Here is a 21,593-nt window from a genome sequence, read left to right as displayed (position 1 = left end):
TGACATGGTCAGTGACATGGTCAGTGACATCACTGATGACATCTCAAGTGAAATCACTGATGACATCATCCAGTGAATGTGGTTTAGTTTGAAATTTAAATATGTATTATATATATACCAATCTGTATTGAAGATTGAGTGGATATATAACTGTCTGGCTGGAGGATTTAGTAGCTGTCTGACTGTCTGTTTAAGTGAATAATTAAGTGTCTCACTTAATACATGGATTAGTAACTAAACTATGTGAATGTGTGCAGCACTGTCTATGTCGTTGTATAACATGCTGCATCAGTTGGTCACTAACTACATGAGTGTGTAAATTAGTTATTGATTAGTTGGGTGAGTATTTGTATGGGACACTGAGTTTGTATGTGGTTGGATGGGGTGTGTGTAACTCTAGATGTGTGAATGGTTGATTGACTAGGTGTATAGGTTTAAGAGTGCATGTGGAAACAGTTGTTCGGGTGACTGAGTGTATTTATTTGTGTGTTGGTGAGTGAATATATGTTTTAGTTGTACATCTTCAACAAAGTAAAAAAATAAAAGGCATTGTATGTGAGAGTTGGTGTATATAAATAAATATGTGTAAGAGTCAGTGATTGTGAGAGTAACTATATGAATGAGTGTATAATTGTAATGGTGATTTTTTAACATATTAACTATGAGTTACTATGTGTTTGAAGAAATGAGGTGTTGTTGGTTAATTGTGAAAGTGAGTAAATGTAAGTGTGAATAATTTTTTTCATGAGTGAGTAGGATGACTGCATAACCGACTAAGAACTGCTGATGTGTCAATGTCTATATATGTGTATAAGTGCATTTGATAGTGTTCTATTAATTAGTTACTGCATGTATAAATGATTGTTGAATGGTAGTTGTGTGTGTAGACTTAGGAATCAGTGAGTGGGTATGTAGTAACTGGTATTGGTGTGTCAATCTTTTCTAATATGGTACTCTGTATTTTACAGTGAGTGATGAAAGGTTATACTAGTGTATGATGATGTCATCAGTGAGGTCATTTGAGATGTCATCAGTGATGTCATCAGTGATGTCACTGGCCATGTCATAAATGATGCAATATGTGACATCATCAGCAGTGCATTGCGGGCGCGCGAGATATAGTTAGCAGAACTAACTATAATGGAGGGATTTCTATGGTTTTGTACGAGTGAAATGGCCAGCTAACTATAACACCCCTTAAACCTATGTTTTTTTCTGTGAATTTCTAGGGTTTTTAAATGCTAATTTCTAACTATAACGTCTCTGAAACATATGGTTTTTTCAGTGAATTTCAAAGGTTTTTTAAATGCTAATTTTTAAGTGTGATAGTAGTTATACCTATTTTTTTTACTGATTTTCTACACTTTTTCAACTGTTTATTTATAAATATTTTATTCATTAAATAACATTATATATTTTTCTGAAAATTGCAACAAAAAAAATTCAAACTGAAATATTGATTAATTTTCTTGTTTTAATTTTTTATTTTAATATATTTATATTACTTTCTTTGAAAAACCCCCATTTTTTTTTGGAGTCGCGCACTCAAAGCGTACACATCACGGTGGGTGCGCACATTTTAGAAAAGTCGTGAAGGATCCGCGTACGGTGTGTGATGGCTGCGTGTTTTTTAGTTACATCATATACATTTAATATTACGTGATGTGCGTGATTGGTATGGGACCAGTCCGCGACTCCTGCTCCTGCGTATTCGCGCACATGCGCATTACGGTATGAGATGCTTGCGCGGTAGCAGGTCCCGCGTGACGTCGTACGTGCTGGGGCGCGCTGAGTGCACGACACCCGCAAAAAAAGTATGTTCCAAAATGATATGTATGTGTCTTTAATGTACATATTAGGGCAAGAGATTATCTAAGATATTCATAAAAATAATATATTTGTACTTATAATAAACATATTATTTTTACATATATTTTTGCGAAGTCGCGTGCGTTCATCGTGAGTGCAGAGAACCAGGTCAGCAGAGCTGCTGTAGAGCGAGAGAAACCAGGTCAGCAGAGCTGCTCTAGAGCCAGAGACGCAGGTCAGCAGAGCTGCTCTAGAGGCTGAGAACCAGGTCAGCAGAGCTGCTGTGGAGACAGAGAAACCAGGTCAGCAGAGCTGCTTTAGAGGAAGAGAACCAGGTCAGCAGAACTGCTTTAGAGTCAGAGAACCAGGTCAGCAGAGCTGCTCTAGAGCCAGAGAACAAGGTCAGCAGACCTGCTTTAGAGCCATAGAACCAGGTCAGCAGAGCTGCTCTAGAGGCAGAGAACCAGGTCAGTAGAACTGCTTTAGAGCCAGAGAACCAGGTCAGCAGAGCTCTTTAGAGGGAGAGAACCAGGTCAGCAGAGCTGCTTTAGAGCCAAGGGACCAGGTCAGCAGAGCTGTTCTAGGGCCAGAGAACCTGGTCAGCAGAGCTGTGGCAGAGCCAGGGAACCAGGTCAGCAGAGCTGGTCTAGAGCCTAAGAACTAAGTCAGCAGAGCTGCTCTAGAGCCAGAGAACCAGGTCAGCAGACCTGCTGTAGAGCCAGAGAAACCAGGTAAGCAGAGCTACTTTAGAGGGAGAGAACCAGGTCAGCAGAGCTGCTTTAGAGCCAGAGAACCAGGCTAGCAGAGCTTCTTTAGAGCCAAAGAACTAGGTCATCAGAGCTGTTTTAGAGCCATAGAACCAGGTCAGCAGAGCTGCTCTACAGCCATAGAACCAGGCCAGCAGAGCTGCTTTAGAGCCAGAGAACCAGGTCAGCAGAGCTGCTCTAGAGCCTAAGAACCAGGTCAGCAGAGCTGCTCTAGAGCCAGTGAACCAGGTCAGCAGAGCTGCTCTAGAGGGCGTGAACCAGGTCAGCAGACCTGCTCTAGAACCAAAGAACCATGTCAGCAGAACTGCTTTAGAGCCATAGAACCGGGTCAGCAGAGCTGCTTTAGAGCCAGAGAACCAGGTCAGCAGAGCTGTTTGGAGAGGCAGAGAACCAGATCAGCAGAGTTGCTCTGAAGTCTAAGAGCTAGGTCAGCAAAGCTGCTCTAGAGCCAGAGAACTAGGTCAGCAGACCTGCTGTAGAGCCAGAGAAACCAGGCCAGCAGAGCTGCTTTAGAGGGAGAGAACCAGGTCAGCAGAACTGTTTTAGAGCCAGAGAACCAGGTCAGCAGAGCTGCTCTAGCTGACACTGACTGACTGACACTTACTGACTGACACTGACTGATTGACACTGACTGACACTGATTGACTGACACTGACACTGACAGACACTGACACTGACTGACACTGATTGACTGAAACTGACTGACACTAATTGACTGACACTGACTGACTGGCACTGACTAACTGACTGACACTGACTGACACTGACTGACACTGATTGACTGACACTGACTGACTGACTGACACTGACACTGACACTGACTAACTGACACTGACTGACTGACACTGACTGACACTGACTGACTACTCTCTACTACTCTACTACTCACTCTCTACTACTCTCTACTACTCTCTCTCTACTACTCACTCTCTACTACTCACTCTCTACTTGCCATAAATTCGGAATGTTAGCACTCTAGTTGCTTATTAGATCACTGTACTGAAGCTACTGGTCACTAGGGAAGTCTGTTGCTGGTATTGAAAGTGCATGGTTCGGTCTGCATGTCAGAATTTTTTAATGAAATAGAAGAGAATTTGAGAAGTCTCTCAAAATGTGCCCTAATTTTTCTTTTTTCCGCACCAATCATAATTACTAAGGCTAAATGAACCCCTTCATCGTGTTCCTTTTAAATTATACTACTCACTCTCTACTACTCACTCGCTACTACTCTCTACTACTCACTCTCTACTACTCACTCTCTACTACTCTACTACTGCTCTCTACTACTCACTCTCTACTACTCACTCTCTACTACTCTCTACTACTCACTCTACTACTCTCTACTACTCTCTACCACTCACTCTCTTCCACTCTACTACTCACTCTCTACTACTCTCTACTTCTCTCTCTCTACTACTCCCTCTACTACTCCCTCTACAACTCTCTACTACTTGCTCTCTATTTCTCACTCTCTACTACTCACTCTCTACTACTCACTCTCTACTACTCGCTCTCTACTACTCTCTACTACTCACGCTCCACTACTCACTCTCCACTACTCGCTCTCCACTACTCGCTCTCTACTACTTGCTTTCTACTACTCTCTACTACTCACACTCTACTACTCACTCTCTACTACTCTTTTACTCTCTCTACTACTCACTCTCTACTACTCACTCTCTAAAACTCTTTTTCTCTCTACTACTCTCTCTACTACTCACTCTCTACTATTCACTCTACTACTCTCTACCACTCACTCTCTGTTACTCTACTACTCACTCTCTTCTCGTCTCTACAACTCTCTACTACTCACTCTCTACTACTCAATCTACTACTCTCTACTATTCACTCTCTACTACTCACTCTCTACTACTCTCTACTACTCACTCTACTACTCACTCTCTACTACTCTGCTACTCTCTCTACTACTCTCTCTACTACTCACTCTCTACTACTCTCTCTACTACTCTCTCTACTACTCTCTACTACTCACTCTCCACTACACACTCTTTACTACTTGCTCTCTACTGCTCGCTCTCTACTACTCTCTACTACTCACACTCTATTATTCACTCTCTACTACTCTACTACTCTCTCTACTACTCACTCTCTACTACTCACTCTCTAAAACTCTATTTCTCTCTACTACTCTCTCTACTACTCACTCTCTACTACTCACTCTACTACTCTCTACCACTCACTCTCTGCTACTCTACTACTCACTCTCTTCTAGTCTCTACAACTCTCTCTCTACTACTCACTCTCTACTACTCAATCTACTACTCTCTACTATTCACTCTCTACTACTCACTCTCTACTACTCACTCTCTACTACTCTCTACTACTCACTCTACTACTCACTCTCTACTACTCTGCTACTCTCTCTACTACTCTCTCTACTACTCACTCTCTACTACTCCCTCTACTACTCTCGCTACTACTCTCTACTACTCACTCTCCACTACACACTCTTTACTACTTGCTCTCTACTGCTCGCTCTCTACTACTCTCTACTACTCACTATACTACTCACTCTCTACTACTCCCTACTACTCACTCTACTACTCACTCTCTACTACTCCACTACTCTCTACTAATCACTCTCTACTACTCACTCACTACTACTCTAATACTCCCTACTGCTCACTCTCTACTACTCTCTACTACTCACTCTCTACTACTCTCTCTACTACTCTCTACTACTCACTCTCTACTACTCTCTACTACTCACTCTCTACTACTCTCTCTCTACTACTCTCTCTCTACTACTCTCTACTACTCACTCTACTACTCACTCTCTACTACTCTCTACTACTAACTCTCCACTACTCACTCTCCACTACTCACTCTCTACTACTCGCTCTCTACTACTCTCTACTACTCACTCTACTAATCACTCTCTACTACTCTACTACTCTCTCTACTACTCACTCTCTACTACACACTCTCTACTATACACTCTCTACTACTCTCTACTACTCACTCTACTACTCACTCTCTACTACTCCCTCCTACTCACTCTACTACTCACTCTCTACTACTCACTCTCTACTAATCACTCTCTACTACTTCACTACTCTCTACTACTCATTCTCTACTACTCACTCTCTACTACTCTACTACTCCCTACTACTCACTCTCTACTACTCTCTACTTCTCACTCTCTACTACTCACTCCCTACTACTCTTTCTCTACTACTCTCTACTACTCACTCTATGCTACTCTCTACTACTCTCTCTCTCTACTACTCTCTACTACTCTACCCCTCACTCTACTACTCTCTCTACTACTCACTTTCTGCTACTCTCTCTCTCTACTACTCTCTACTACTCACTCTCTACTACTCTCTCTCTACTACTCTCTACTACTCACTCTACTACTCACTCTCTACTACTCACTCTCTGCTACTCACTCTCTACTACTCACTCTCTACTACCCACTCTCTACTACTCTCTACTTCTCACTCTACTACTCACTCTCTACTACTCTCTACTACTTTCTACTATTCATTCTCTACTACCCACTCTCTACTACTCTTTACTACTTACTCTCTACTACTCTCTACTACTCATTCTCTACTACTCACTCTCTACTACTCACTCTAATACGCTCTACTACTCACTCTCGGCTACTCTCTCTACTACTCTCTACTACTCACTCTCTACTCTCTATTACTCATCCTCTACTCTCTACCTCTCTACCCCTCTCTACCTCTCTCTCTACTGCTCTCTACCTCTCTACCTCTACCTCTCTACCTCTACCTCTCTACCTCTACACCTCTACCTCTCTACCGCTCTACCTCTCTCTACCTCTCTGTACACGCACACATATGCACATATATAGATGCATATATATGCATATGCATTTATATATATGTATGTGTATATATATATACATCCATATATATAACCTGCATATCTATATAAATACCAATATAAATGCATGCATACATATACATATATGCATGCATATGCATGTTATGTACATGAAAGTTTGAAAAACACTAATACAAGCAAAGCTAAAAAGCCACCTAATTACAAACAGAATTGCTTTAACTTAAATGAGGGCGAGACCTATTGCATTTTTAATGCTTGTTTACTTTGGTTCCATCAAGAAGGCATTCAGATGTGTCACACATTTGCCATAAATTCTGAATGATAGCACTCTAGTTGCTCATTATATCACTGTAGTAAAGCTACTGCTCACCAGGGAAGTCTGCTGCTGGTATTCAAAGTGCATGTTTCAGTCTGCATGTCAGAATTATTTAATGAAATAGAAGAGGATTTGAGAAGTCAAAATGTGCCCTAATTTTTTCATCTGCATCACTAATCATACTTTCTATGGCAAAATGAACCCCCTCATTTTGTTCCTTTGCAAATTAAATGTTTTAAGTGTTACCACTTTATTCCAATCAAGATGGCTTCAGGTGCGCCATACTTGTCATAAGTAAGACTGTTAGCGCTCTAGTTGTTCTTTAGAACACTCTGGGACATTCTGTCATTGGGCTATACTTGTTCTACATCTGGGTGATATGTGTGCTACATTTGGGCTCTTTTGTCTCTGGTGGCCATCTTGGGAGACTTATTTGTTATGAAGTTTCCTAATTTCCTCATTTACTACAGTCTCCTCAGTAGGAATACTTTCAGCTTTTTACTTTGATTCCATCAAGAAGGCATTCAGATGTGTCACACATTTGCCATAAATTCTGAATGGTAGCACTCTAGTTGCTCATTAGATCACTGTAGTAAAGCTACTGTTCTCCAGGGAAGTCTGCTGCTGGTATTGAAAGTGCATGTTTCAGTCTGCATGTCAGAATTTTTTAATGAAATAGAAGAGGATTTGTGAAGTCACTCAAAATGTGCCCTAATTTTTCTTTCTGCAGCACTAATCATGCTTTCTATGGCAAAATGAACCCCCTCATGTTGTTCCTTTTTAAATTAAATGTTTTAAGAGTTACCACTTTATTCCAATCAAGATGGCTTCAGGTGTGCCATATGTTTGTCAGAAGTAGGACTGTTAGCGCTCTAGTTGTTCTTTGGAACACTCTGGGAACCTGCAGTAGAACACAAAGGAATCAACTGACAGTCTCTGCCCTTGTTGGATGTACATGTTTTACTGAGAATGTCAGACTTCATTCTCACATGACTGAGAAAAATAATGTGAATTTACAGAAAATATGCTCTCAGTTTAGCTTATAGATCACCTTCCAAACCTCTGTGGGAAAAGCATGAAAAAATAGTTTTCTCTCAAACATGAGTCATGATATCCCAGCAGAAGGCTTTTTCACATGGTAAAATCACCTAAGAACACACCACAATTCCTAAAATGAGTATGGTACTATCAACAAATGATTTATAATGTAACTAAAGTCTTAAAACCTTCTATTAACTGCAATGCTTTTTAATGAGGTGCTATCTTGTGTATTGGTCCCAAGATGTAAAGAACCAGAACCAATTGGGTCTGGCGGCGCAGGGTACGCCTTAATCTCCTAGGTTCTCCTGCTCAGCTACACAGAGACACGGGGACACTCTGTTGGCGTAAAAGATCAGATTTTATTAGCTGCAGCTAGTACAGTTGTCCTAGAAGTACGCACGGTATGTTCTCAGGAGACTGCCACTTCACTCCGTGGCGCACAATCTTATATAGTACATATGTGAAATATACATTAACCAAGAACACACCTAAAACATATAAAAAGAGCCAATAAGAAAGGTTGGAAAACAGAACAGAACCAATAGGAAAGGTTTGAAAATAAAGTATCAAGTAACTCGAAGAAGCCTCTCCTCCAACTGTGTTTGTCACCCCTCCCCACAAACTAATTCATTAACAGGTTTGTAACCGACTCGCAGGTGGCGAGATACGTTTGTGTGTTTTTGGAGGACAGTTGTGAAACGAGAGAATGTTAGCAGAGGACAGCGAAGGCCAGACGATAAGATAAAGTCAAAAGAGAATAGTGTGAACCAATAGATAGTTGAGACAGGGATTACGAAAACCAGACGGGGATTAGTGTGCTTGGCCAGTCCTAACACCAGCTTTGTAAATAGAGGCAGAAGACTTATTTCGACATGATGCTGCAGGAAAAGCAGAAAAGGCTTTGTTCGCCGTGCTGCCTGAGTGAGGGCAACACAAAATGGCGGCGGAGTACAAAATGGCGGGTCGATATGATCACGATCGTAATTCGAATTTTCTCAGATGGCTGCCAACACTTCATGGATGAAGTGCTGACAGCCAATCAGATCTCACGATGAGATGTGTGGTTAGGCTCCGCCCAGATATATATGTGATTTTACTTTTGATTTTCTCAGGCACTACTGAACGGATTTACACCATTTAAGCAAAAGGTCTACCTTTCTGCCAAATTTGGTGTAATTCCGTTCAGCAGTTTGGGCTGTAGCTGCGACTAAAGGTCTCTATGGAAAATTGCATGAGGAAAACACGTTTTGGGTCCCCCTTTTTCTCGGCCCCCACTTGACGAATCACCCCAAGACTTTCTGAATAGGAGCGGACTGGAGCGGGCCACAAGTTTTGAAAATTTCGTGAAGATTCGTCAACCGGCGCCAAAGTTATTCTAAATAAGATGTTGCGGATTTCCTTTGGATAATAGGTCCTAAGTATAACTACCTTCTGGCACCCGTCAGTAGGTAATATATATATATATATATATATATATATATATATATATATATATATGAAATCATGTAATGTCCTGGGTTGGGGGACGGCGCTCTTTGGTCGGGGAGGTGCGTGGTACAACCGGTAGGACAACCGGTATAAACAAGAAGCAGGAGACCTCTGAGCCCAGAGGTCAAGAGTACACGCACTCAGACGAAATCCAACGGTTTGGTTTGCAGTTCGTTTTTAATCCAAAACAAAGTTCATCAGCACAGCCAGCCAACAACAACACTGGCCCAACGCGTTTCGGTTCTCACTCGAACCTTGATCACGGGTTACCTACACAATGTCCAGACATTATTTATTTAAATTATTGCTGCTACTTCCTGTTTAAGCGTTAGCAAAGCATGCTGGTCATTGTAGTACGTGTATTTACACATGATGCTGGTGAATTACAAAAACAAAGTTTACCAAAATTAAACTGAGGTAACATGGGGAGAGAAGAGGAATAAAATAAGTTTGTCATAATAACAATCCTTTAGTGGACCACTTTTAACAACGCAGTTCCAAGTAAAGTGATGCGATAGGTAATCAGGTTAGCACAAACATAGTGTTTAACGTGCATGATGTGTGAAAAACGATATATGATATATGTTATTTACCCTCTAGTGGGTTTAATGGTAAAATAAACAGTTTATGAAAGAATCAATTGCCATCAAAGCCCAAAATCACACATCAGGATGTCCCATCCCTCTGGTGGGGAAAAAACGTGTAAACACAAGATTGAAATAAAGAAATGGCCCAACTTTGTTTTGGATTAAAAACGAACTGCAAACCAAACCGTTGGATTTCGTCTGAGTGCGTGTACTCTTGACCTCTGGGCTCAGAGGTCTCCTGCTTCATATATATATATATATATATATATATATATATATATTCACTGAAAAAACCATAGGTTTCAGACATGTTATAGTTAGGAATTAGCATTTAAAAAACCTTAGAAATTCACAGAAAAAAACATAGGTTTCAGGGCTGTTATAGTTAGCTGGATATTTCACTCGTACAAAACCATTGAAATTCCTCTGTTATAGTTAGTTCTGCTAACTATAACTCGCACACCCGCAATGCACTGCTGATGATGTCACATATGACATCATTAATGACATGGTCAGTGACATCACTGATGACATCACTGATGACATCTCAAATTACATCACTGATGACATCATCCAGGGAATGTGGTTTGGTTCGTTATTTAAATATGTATTATATATATACCAATCTGCATTGAAGAATGAGTGGATATATAAATATAAATATCTGGATGGAGGATTTAGTAGCAGTGTGATTGACTGTTTACTTGACTAATTTATAGTGTCTCACTAAATATATTGGATAGTAACTAAATTGTGTGAATATCTGTATCACTTTGTCAGTTGATGTGTCAACTGCTGCACCAGTTGGTTACTAGCTATGTGAAAGTCTATATTAGTTATTGATTAGTTAACAGACTATTTGTATGGGAGAGTGAATGTGTGTGTGGTTCGGTAGGGGGTGTGTGAGTGCCCAAAGATGTGTGAATAGTTGATTCAGTAGGTATATGAGGTTAAGACTACATGTTATAACAGTTGTTTGGGTGAGTGAATATCTTTATGGGTGTGGTGATGACCAAATATATCTCTCAATGGTACATGTCCAACAAACTAGAAAAATAAAAGGCAGTGTATGTGACAGTTGTTTTATATGAATAAGTATACATAAGACTCAGTGATTTTATGAGTGACTGTATGGATAACTGTATACTTGTAATAGTGCTTTTATAACACACTAAGTATGAATTACTATCTATATGAATAAATGAAGTGGTGTTTGTATAAGTGTGTAGCTGAATAAATGTAAGTATGATCCTTTGTTTGCATAAGTTAGTAGGATGACTGCATAAGTGAATAAGATGTGTGCTGTGTGTAATGTCGATATCGGTGTTTAAGTATATTTGATAGTGTTCTATTGATCATTGACAGCATGTATGAGCGAATCTATAGGTAAGTGATTAGATGTGCGTGTAGATCTAGGACTCACTGAGTGGGTTTTTAGAAACTTGTATTGGTGTGTCAATGGATTCAAATATGGTACTCTGTATTTTACAGTGAGTGATGAAAGGTTATACTAGTGTATGATGAGGTGTATCTGATTGTCACGTGGATGATGTCATCAGTGATGTCATCAGTGATGTCACTGACCATGTCATGAATGATGTAATATGTGACATCATCAGCAGTGGATTGCGGGCGCGTGAATTATAGTTAGCAGAACTAACTATAACGGAGGAATTTCAATGGTTTTCTAATACGCTCTACTACTCACTCTCGGCTACTCTCTCTACTACTCTCTACTACTCACTCTCTACTCTCTATTACTCATCCTCTACTCTCTACCTCTCTACCCCTCTCTACCTCTCTCTCTACTGCTCTCTACCTCTCTACCTCTACCTCTCTACCTCTACCTCTCTACCTCTACACCTCTACCTCTCTACCGCTCTACCTCTCTCTACCTCTCTCTACACGCACACATATGCACATATATAGATGCATATATATGCATATGCATTTATATATATGTATGTGTATATATATATACATCCATATATATAACCTGCATATCTATATAAATACCAATATAAATGCATGCATACATATACATATATGCATGCATATGCATGTTATGTACATGAAAGTTTGAAAAACACTAATACAAGCAAAGCTAAAAAGCCACCTAATTACAAACAGAATTGCTTTAACTTAAATGAGGGCGAGACCTATTGCATTTTTAATGCTTGTTTACTTTGGTTCCATCAAGAAGGCATTCAGATGTGTCACACATTTGCCATAAATTCTGAATGATAGCACTCTAGTTGCTCATTATATCACTGTAGTAAAGCTACTGCTCACCAGGGAAGTCTGCTGCTGGTATTCAAAGTGCATGTTTCAGTCTGCATGTCAGAATTATTTAATGAAATAGAAGAGGATTTGAGAAGTCAAAATGTGCCCTAATTTTTTCATCTGCATCACTAATCATAATTTCTATGGCAAAATGAACCCCCTCATTTTGTTCCTTTGCAAATTAAATGTTTTAAGTGTTACCACTTTATTCCAATCAAGATGGCTTCAGGTGCGCCATACTTGTCATAAGTAAGACTGTTAGCGCTCTAGTTGTTCTTTAGAACACTCTGGGACATTCTGTCATTGGGCTATACTTGTTCTACATCTGGGTGATATGTGTGCTACATTTGGGCTCTTTTGTCTCTGGTGGCCATCTTGGGAGACTTATTTGTTATGAAGTTTCCTAATTTCCTCATTTACTACAGTCTCCTCAGTAGGAATACTTTCAGCTTTTTACTTTGATTCCATCAAGAAGGCATTCAGATGTGTCACACATTTGCCATAAATTCTGAATGGTAGCACTCTAGTTGCTCATTAGATCACTGTAGTAAAGCTACTGTTCTCCAGGGAAGTCTGCTGCTGGTATTGAAAGTGCATGTTTCAGTCTGCATGTCAGAATTTTTTAATGAAATAGAAGAGGATTTGTGAAGTCACTCAAAATGTGCCCTAATTTTTCTTTCTGCAGCACTAATCATGCTTTCTATGGCAAAATGAACCCCCTCATGTTGTTCCTTTTTAAATTAAATGTTTTAAGAGTTACCACTTTATTCCAATCAAGATGGCTTCAGGTGTGCCATATGTTTGTCAGAAGTAGGACTGTTAGCGCTCTAGTTGTTCTTTGGAACACTCTGGGAACCTGCAGTAGAACACAAAGGAATCAACTGACAGTCTCTGCCCTTGTTGGATGTACATGTTTTACTGAGAATGTCAGACTTCATTCTCACATGACTGAGAAAAATAATGTGAATTTACAGAAAATATGCTCTCAGTTTAGCTTATAGATCACCTTCCAAACCTCTGTGGGAAAAGCATGAAAAAATAGTTTTCTCTCAAACATGAGTCATGATATCCCAGCAGAAGGCTTTTTCACATGGTAAAATCACCTAAGAACACACCACAATTCCTAAAATGAGTATGGTACTATCAACAAATGATTTATAATGTAACTAAAGTCTTAAAACCTTCTATTAACTGCAATGCTTTTTAATGAGGTGCTATCTTGTGTATTGGTCCCAAGATGTAAAGAACCAGAACCAATTGGGTCTGGCGGCGCAGGGTACGCCTTAATCTCCTGGGTTCTCCTGCTCAGCTACACAGAGACACGGGGACACTCTGTTGGCGTAAAAGATCAGATTTTATTAGCTGCAGCTAGTACAGTTGTCCTAGAAGTACGCACGGTATGTTCTCAGGAGACTGCCACTTCACTCCGTGGCGCACAATCTTATATAGTACATATGTGAAATATACATTAACCAAGAACACACCTAAAACATATAAAAAGAGCCAATAAGAAAGGTTGGAAAACAGAACAGAACCAATAGGAAAGGTTTGAAAATAAAGTATCAAGTAACTCGAAGAAGCCTCTCCTCCAACTGTGTTTGTCACCCCTCCCCACAAACTAATTCATTAACAGGTTTGTAACCGACTCGCAGGTGGCGAGATACGTTTGTGTGTTTTTGGAGGACAGTTGTGAAACGAGAGAATGTTAGCAGAGGACAGCGAAGGCCAGACGATAAGATAAAGTCAAAAGAGAATAGTGTGAACCAATAGATAGTTGAGACAGGGATTACGAAAACCAGACGGGGATTAGTGTGCTCGGCCAGTCCTAACACCAGCTTTGTAAATAGAGGCAGAAGACTTATTTCAACATGATGCTGCAGGAAAAGCAGAAAAGGCTTTGTTCGCCGTGCTGCCTGAGTGAGGGCAACACAAAATGGCGGCGGAGTACAAAATGGCGGGTCGATATGATCACGATCGTAATTCGAATTTTCTCAGATGGCTGCCAACACTTCATGGATGAAGTGCTGACAGCCAATCAGATCTCACGATGAGATGTGTGGTTAGGCTCCGCCCAGATATATATGTGATTTTACTTTTGATTTTCTCAGGCACTACTGAACGGATTTACACCATTTAAGCAAAAGGTCTACCTTTCTGCCAAATTTGGTGTAATTCCGTTCAGCAGTTTGGGCTGTAGCTGCGACTAAAGGTCTCTATGGAAAATTGCATGAGGAAAACACGTTTTGGGTCCCCCTTTTTCTCGGCCCCCACTTGACGAATCACCCCAAGACTTTCTGAATAGGAGCGGACTGGAGCGGGCCACAAGTTTTGAAAATTTCGTGAAGATTCGTCAACCGGCGCCAAAGTTATTCTAAATAAGATGTTGCGGATTTCCTTTGGATAATAGGTCCTAAGTATAACTACCTTCTGGCAACCGTCAGTAGGTAATATATATATATATATATATATATATATATATATATATATATATATATATATATATATATATATATATTATCTACTGGCGGTCGCCAGTAGATAGTTATAGTTAGGACCCTGTTTCCATAGGAAATCCGCAACATTCTATTTGGAATAACTTTGGCGCCGGTCGATGAATCCTCGCGAAATTTTCAAAATAGGTGGGGCGCTCCGCTCCGCTCCTACCCTGAAAGTCTCGGGGGGATTCGTCAAGCGGGGACTGAGAAAAAAGGGGGGTCCCAAAACGCGTTTTTCCCATGCATTTTTCCATAGGACCTTTAGACACAGCTACAGCCCGAACGGCTGAACAGAGTTACTTGAAATTTGGCAGAGAGGTAGTCCTCAGGTCAAGGAAGTGCCTTTTGTAGGTCTGGTGTAAATCTGTTCAGTAGTTCCTGAGAAAATAGCATTTAAATCAATATATATATGTGGGCGGAGCCTAACCACACATCTCATCCTGAGATCTGATTGGCTGTCAGCACTTCATCCAAGTAGTGTTGGCAGCCATCTTGGGACCAATATACATGATAGCACCTCATTAAAAAGCATTGCAGTTAATAGAAGGTTTTAAGACTTTAGTTACATTATAAATCATTTGTTGATGGTACCATACTCATTTTAGGAATTGTGGTATGTTCTAAGGTGATTTCACCATGTGAAAAAGCCTTCTGCTGGGATATCATGATTGAGAGAAAAATATTTTCTCATGCTTTTACCACAGAGGTTTGGAAGGTGATCTATAAGCTAAACTGAGAGCTTATTTTCTGTAAATTCACATTATCTTTCTCAGTCATGTGAGAATGAAGTCTGACATTCTCAGTAAAACATGTACATCCAACAAGGGCAGAGACTGTCAGTTGATTCCTTTGTGTTCTACTGCAGCTTTCCAGGGTGTTCCAAAGAACTACTAGAGCGCTAACCGTCCTACTTATGATAAATGTATGGCACACCTGAAGCCATCTTGCTTGGATTAAAGTGGTAACTCTTAAAACATTTAATTTAAAAAGGAACAAAATGAGGGGGTTCATTTTTCCATAAAAAGTATGATTAGTGCTGCAGAAAGAAAAATTAGGGCACATTTTGAGTGACTTCTCAAATCCTCTTCTATTTCATTAAAAAATTCTGACATGCAGACTGAAACATGCACTTTCAATACCAGCAGCAGTTTTCCCTGGTGAGCAGTAGCTTTACTACAGTGATCTAATGAGCAAAAAGAGTGCTAACATTCTGATTTTATGGCAAATGTGTGACACATTTGAATGCCTTCTTGATGGAATCAAAGTAAAAAACTGAAAGTATTTCCTACTGAGGAGACTGCAGTAAATGAGGAAATTAGGAAACTTCATAACAAATAAGTCTCCCAAGATGGCCACCAGAGACAAAAGAGCCCAAATGTAGCCCAAATATCACCCAGATGTAGCCCAAGTATAGCCCAATGACAGAATGTCCAAGAATGTTCTTAAAAACAACTAGAGCACTTACTGTCTTCATTATGACAAAAGTATGGCACACCTGAAGCCATCATGATTGGAATAAACTGGTAACACTTAAAACATTTAATTTAAAAAGGAACACAATGAGGGGGTTCATTTTGCCATAGAAATTATGATTAATGCTGAAGAAAGAAAATGAGGGCACATTTTGAGTGACTTCTCAAATCCTCTTCTATTTCATTAAAAAATTCTGACATGCAGACTGAAACATGCACTTTTAATACCAGGAGCAGACTTCCATGGTGAACAGTAGTTTTACTACAGTGATCTAATGAGCAACTAGAGTGCTAACATTCAGAATTTATGGCAAATGTGTGACATATCTGAATACCTTCATGATGTAATCAAAGTAAAAAACTGAAAGCATTTCCGACTGAGGAGACTGCAGTACATGAGGAAATTAGGAAACTTCATAACAAATGAATCTCCCAAGATGGCCACCGGAGACAAAAGAGCCCAAATGTAGCCCAAAATCACCCAGATATAGCCCAAATATAGCCCAATGACAGAAGTGTGCAAAACACTTATTATTTTGTGTTTTTGCAGTGTTATATAGTGCAGACTTGTCAGGTATTGGAGTGCTTTACATGAGCATTGGTTACATCACACAAGAACAAATTCATTTTGGTTGTAGACATGGGGAGACTAAGTGATTTGACCAGAATCACAGAATGTCGAGCTGAAGCAGAAACTTCAACCTGGTTCCCCAGTTGCAAAGTCTGCAGTTCTGGAAGTAACACCACATCCTCTCCCCTAAGTGCAACATTTAATCAAGTTGTCAACTAGATAAAAAAACATAAAGTTAACAAATAATTTAAAAGTGCTTTGTCGCTATTTGAAAACTCAGAAAATATGTCCTTATTTTAGTCTTTTAGAGCACTAACCATAATTTTGATGCCAATAAGACCCTCTCATATATGTAATTTCTAAAGGAATGCTCTAGGTATTACAGTTTTGATTACATCAAGATGATGTCAGGCGTTCCACACTTTTGTAATAAATATAGAATGTTAGCGATCTAGTTGTTCATTAGGATACTGTTGAGAGGCAGAGGCCAGGGGCACGGACTCTGAAAATTGAAGGCAGGTAGGAGGGTGCAAAGGCAACAATTTAACCACACTGAGCAGGCAGGAAGGGCCGTGGAAGCACAACAGACTATGGAGGGCAGTGGAAAGGGGGGCAGGGGCAACAAACCAACAATACAGGACTTGCAAGAGAGGCTGTTGGAGGGAAGATCTATTACGGGTCAAGGAAGCTAGGGGCGGTCCCCAGAGCCCCGGGAGCCACCACAGAACTGAGCAGGAGAGTGAGTCAGGGACAAAAGGGGCACCTTAATTTGAGCCGGGGTGCCTAGGAACGCTTGCTCCAAAAATGAAGAAAACAGACATATGAGACATGGAATTGGAGGCAGAATACAATGGCAGTTTAATGAGAAGATGCAACTTCAAAGAAACCGCAGAATAGAGACATAAAGTACAAAATACAGAATCCAGATAATCATACAGCTGTCATGATATTCTCTGTATCTCAATTAATGGACTGACAGAGAGAGAGAGAAAACACATCTATAAATGCATCATGAGAAACAAGTTACACCAAGGAAAATGTTACCTAGGGACACTCACATTTACTCTTAGAGCAAGCATTCCTGCAATTACAATACAACATCTTTTAAATGCAAAAGTAAAGAGAACAATGGTTAAACATAACATGACATTTCATATAGGTAAAATAGAATAAGATACTTCAAGCAAAGCAGAGCAAGACAATTTAAGCAAAGGAAGACAAGAGCTCCCAGTTCTTGGGGAAAACCTGCACAGCCTGTTAACCTACATACAGACGGCGAGGTTGTCCGTCGATATCTGTGGGTGCTCCCTTTTTATATCATTTTGTGGGCTCCTTTGCACGCTACATCTACCTACGTATGCTACCCAAAAGCTTCGTCTGCAGATTTTACCAGACATTTCGTCATTTACCCACTTAATGCTGACAATGGACTGGGTGAAAAGGTCAGTCTCTCAGGCCAATCGCTTATCGTAAGTTCCATAAAGCAAGCAGAAAATAATGGGTATTGTACAGGAATTCAATATATTCATGTATAAAATCTCCTCAGTTCTCCTAACTTGACGCTCTGCGGTTGCCACTTCCTTAAAAGCGGGAAACCTGCCCAGGAAGCAAGTACCAGTCCAGGATGCAGCCTACTGTATGTCGACAGCTTCAGGGGGATGTTGAACTTTGATACCGAGCACGGAGCACTCGGGTAGGGTGGGGGCTACTAGTTTGGAGCAGAAGGCCTCGCAGACCTGCCTTCAGACTGCTATACACTAAAATTGCAGAGCTATGGTCAATTTAACAAAGAGGCCTACATATTGAACAGAAGGGCCTACACAGGGGTTTTATGCTGGCTGAGTGGTAAGGATGTCTCAGGATAATTATATAGCAACACAGGACCCGCTGGTCAATTTAATACGGCCTACAAATGCGGCTGGCAGGGCAAGGACAAGGGTCTCATACTTCAGGTGTGGACAGAACGGGCCAGGGGCCCCCTGTGATACAAAATCTACCCTCCTTCAAGGCTGTGGCAATGTAATAGACCATTGTGGGCAGAAGGAAGAGGCAATGGTAGTACAACCATACATGCCAACAGACCCGATTCAGCCAGGAAACGTCCAATGTTTTTAAGCTCAAATGGGCTTTATTTGATCTGTCTCCTGTCTACAATATCCTCTTTTTCAATGTAACTCAAAGGGGAAAATCAATACCCCAGTTTTTTTTCAAAATCTCCCTCTTACCAAGTTCAAAATGTTCGCAAGTTTGGTACATTGGATCATGGAAGGAAATGGGATAGGGACATGGACTTGGATAACAGAGGACAGGAGAGACATGGAGAGGTGCACCAAACTGACCCTGCAGGGCAGGCATCAGGGTTTGCAGCAGCACAATACACCACACAGGGCATGCAGGACGGGAGTGCAGCACAACAATCCATAGAAAGCAAGAGGGAGGGGACAGGACCATGCACATGGACAACAGAGAACAGAGGGGCAAGAGGCAATGGTAGCTAGCTGACCATAATGGACAGACAGGAGAGAAGGCTGCAGCATAACAGACCATAAAGGGCAGGAGGGACGGATCAGGGGCATTACAATGGAACAGACAAGCCAGGAGGGAGGGAGTAGGGGTCTGCACATGTAAACAGAGGGCTGGGGGCAAGGGGGCAGGGCAGGAGCAGCAAGATAGCCATGGAGGTCAGGCAGGATGGGCACTAGAAGCAAGACACAACATGAAGAGCAACAGTGAGACTGTGATGGCATACACACAGACCATGGAGGGAAGGTGGGAGGGGGTCAGGGGCAGCTAACTGACCACACAGGGAAGGTGGGAGGGGCCATGGCAGCACAGAAGACCATGCATGGCAAGTGGGAGGGTTAGTGGCAGCACAATGGCTATGATGGGCAAGAAGGAGGGTGCAGGGGCATGCACAAAGGACGATGGAGGATAGAAGGGAGGGTCAGGACCTGTGCACAGACAAGAAAGTTCAGGGGAAGGGGCCTCACAACAGACCACACGGGGCAGGCAGGAGGAGCAGTTGCAGCACAACAGACCAGGGAGGGCAGAAGGGTGTGGCAGTACAATGGACCATGTAGGACAGGAGGAAGAGGATAGAGGCATGGCATGTGGACAGGCAGGGTGGAGGTGGCAGGGACAGGTTACAGTCATCTGACAATGCTAGGCAGGTGGGAGGGGAGTGGCAGCTCAACAGAACATTCAGAGTAGATAGGAGTGGCAGGTCCATGGGACATGGTGGGCAAAAAGGATGGAGCAGGGGCATGCACAAAGACATCGGAGGGCAGGGGGAAGGAGAATAGGGGCAGCAAGCTAAGCACAGAGTTTAAGCAGGAGGTCAATGATGGGGCATAGAATTGGGCAATGGAGGGCAGGAGGAGTGGACTGGTACATCACACTAAATTGAGGGCAGTGGCAGCACATCAGACCATGCATGGCAGGAGGGAGGAGGCTAGTCCATGGATTCACACAACAGAGGATAGGGAGGAGGGGGATGGGGCAGCAAGCTAACTGTTCAGAGAAGGCGGGTATTAGAAACTTTATTGTTTTTAAAACATTTTGTCTGTGCAAACTACTTAAAATATGAACAAGTATGCAGCATAATCTCACTTTTATTCAGGAAGAAGAAGACGTTAGTGACTGTGACTCCGGGCTCACTTGGCAAAAACACCCCCTGACCCTCCACCCCCTATCGCAAAATGTAATGCCCGTGAAAAGGGTAGGTGAACACAGTGTTATATAGAACATAGTCCTGAGAGCACGATTGAAAATGAAAACTAGATATAGTGTATGGTATAAACTATGCACCAAAAAGTGTGATATAAGATGAACCAGGCGTGAAATATAATATGCAATACATTGTGCGCAATGACAGATTCATTGGAGAGCGCGAGATAGCACAGGCACTAGCGCGTGCTATGCGATATGCGCCTTGGAGTGTAATATGCACAGGGCAGTGTTGTGTAACCTAACTAGTCTCTAAAGTTGTAATATAAAATATGTGCTGGGGAGTGTAACGTTGCATATGCACTGTGACAAAGATATGGATCCCAAATTGTAATATGTATGGCATAGCACTGTGCGTTATAACATAGGCATCGAGGAAGGCACGTTAGATGGGGCAATATAACCCGTGCGAAGACAAGTGTGGCATGACATTTTCACGGGGTGGTGTTACAGTGCACATGGGCTAGAGAGTGTCATAGCATATGCACTAGCTAGTGGAATACAATACAGAGGTGTGTGGCACTCGGCAGGCAATGGTGGGTGTAACACAGCATTGGGCTCTGTCAGGAGCGCGCTGTGACTCGCAAGTGATGTTCGTCCCCTTTCCAGAGAGTAAAATAAATAGTATTACACATCCGGCAGTGGATGTGTGTTTTATTAACTGTGAGGGGGGTTTCTTGCATAGTTTTGGTCGAATTTTTGTCGAATCCCCTTTGAATGGCTTGGTGTGCATGTGTATTAAATGTGCCCGTCAATAGCTACCCATGTTTGTATAAATAAACGACAAGGGTGTCTACCGGGATTAGGCACGGTAGAGCATCAGACATGTCAGAGCTTCACTAGTGGTGTAAATACATTCCACGTGGATTAATTGCATGCATAGTCGCCTTTTAATGAATATCACGCAAATCGTCATGGTGATAGGTACGTACGGTTTGTCCAGCATGTCCTAGGTGTGTCTATAAATATATATTTTTTTAAAATAATAAAAAACAGTGGCCGGCCCTGGGGATTGGGGTCAAAAAAATATAATTAGGAGACAGGCCCTGGGGGATGGGGTCATCAGGGCCAATAAATTAGAATAAGAAGGGGAACCACACAGCCCCCCTTCTTAAAAAAATAAAATAAATAAAAGACTGGCATCGTGCCGGAGGCCATGCCCCCTCCATGCAGCACTCTGCAAACGCGCCCCCAACAGGCA

The sequence above is a fragment of the Triturus cristatus genome, chromosome 11 (genome assembly GCF_964204655.1).
Source record: "Triturus cristatus chromosome 11, aTriCri1.1, whole genome shotgun sequence".
Classification (NCBI taxonomy): Eukaryota; Metazoa; Chordata; class Amphibia; order Caudata; family Salamandridae; genus Triturus; species Triturus cristatus.
This window is presented reverse-complemented; position numbering follows the sequence as displayed.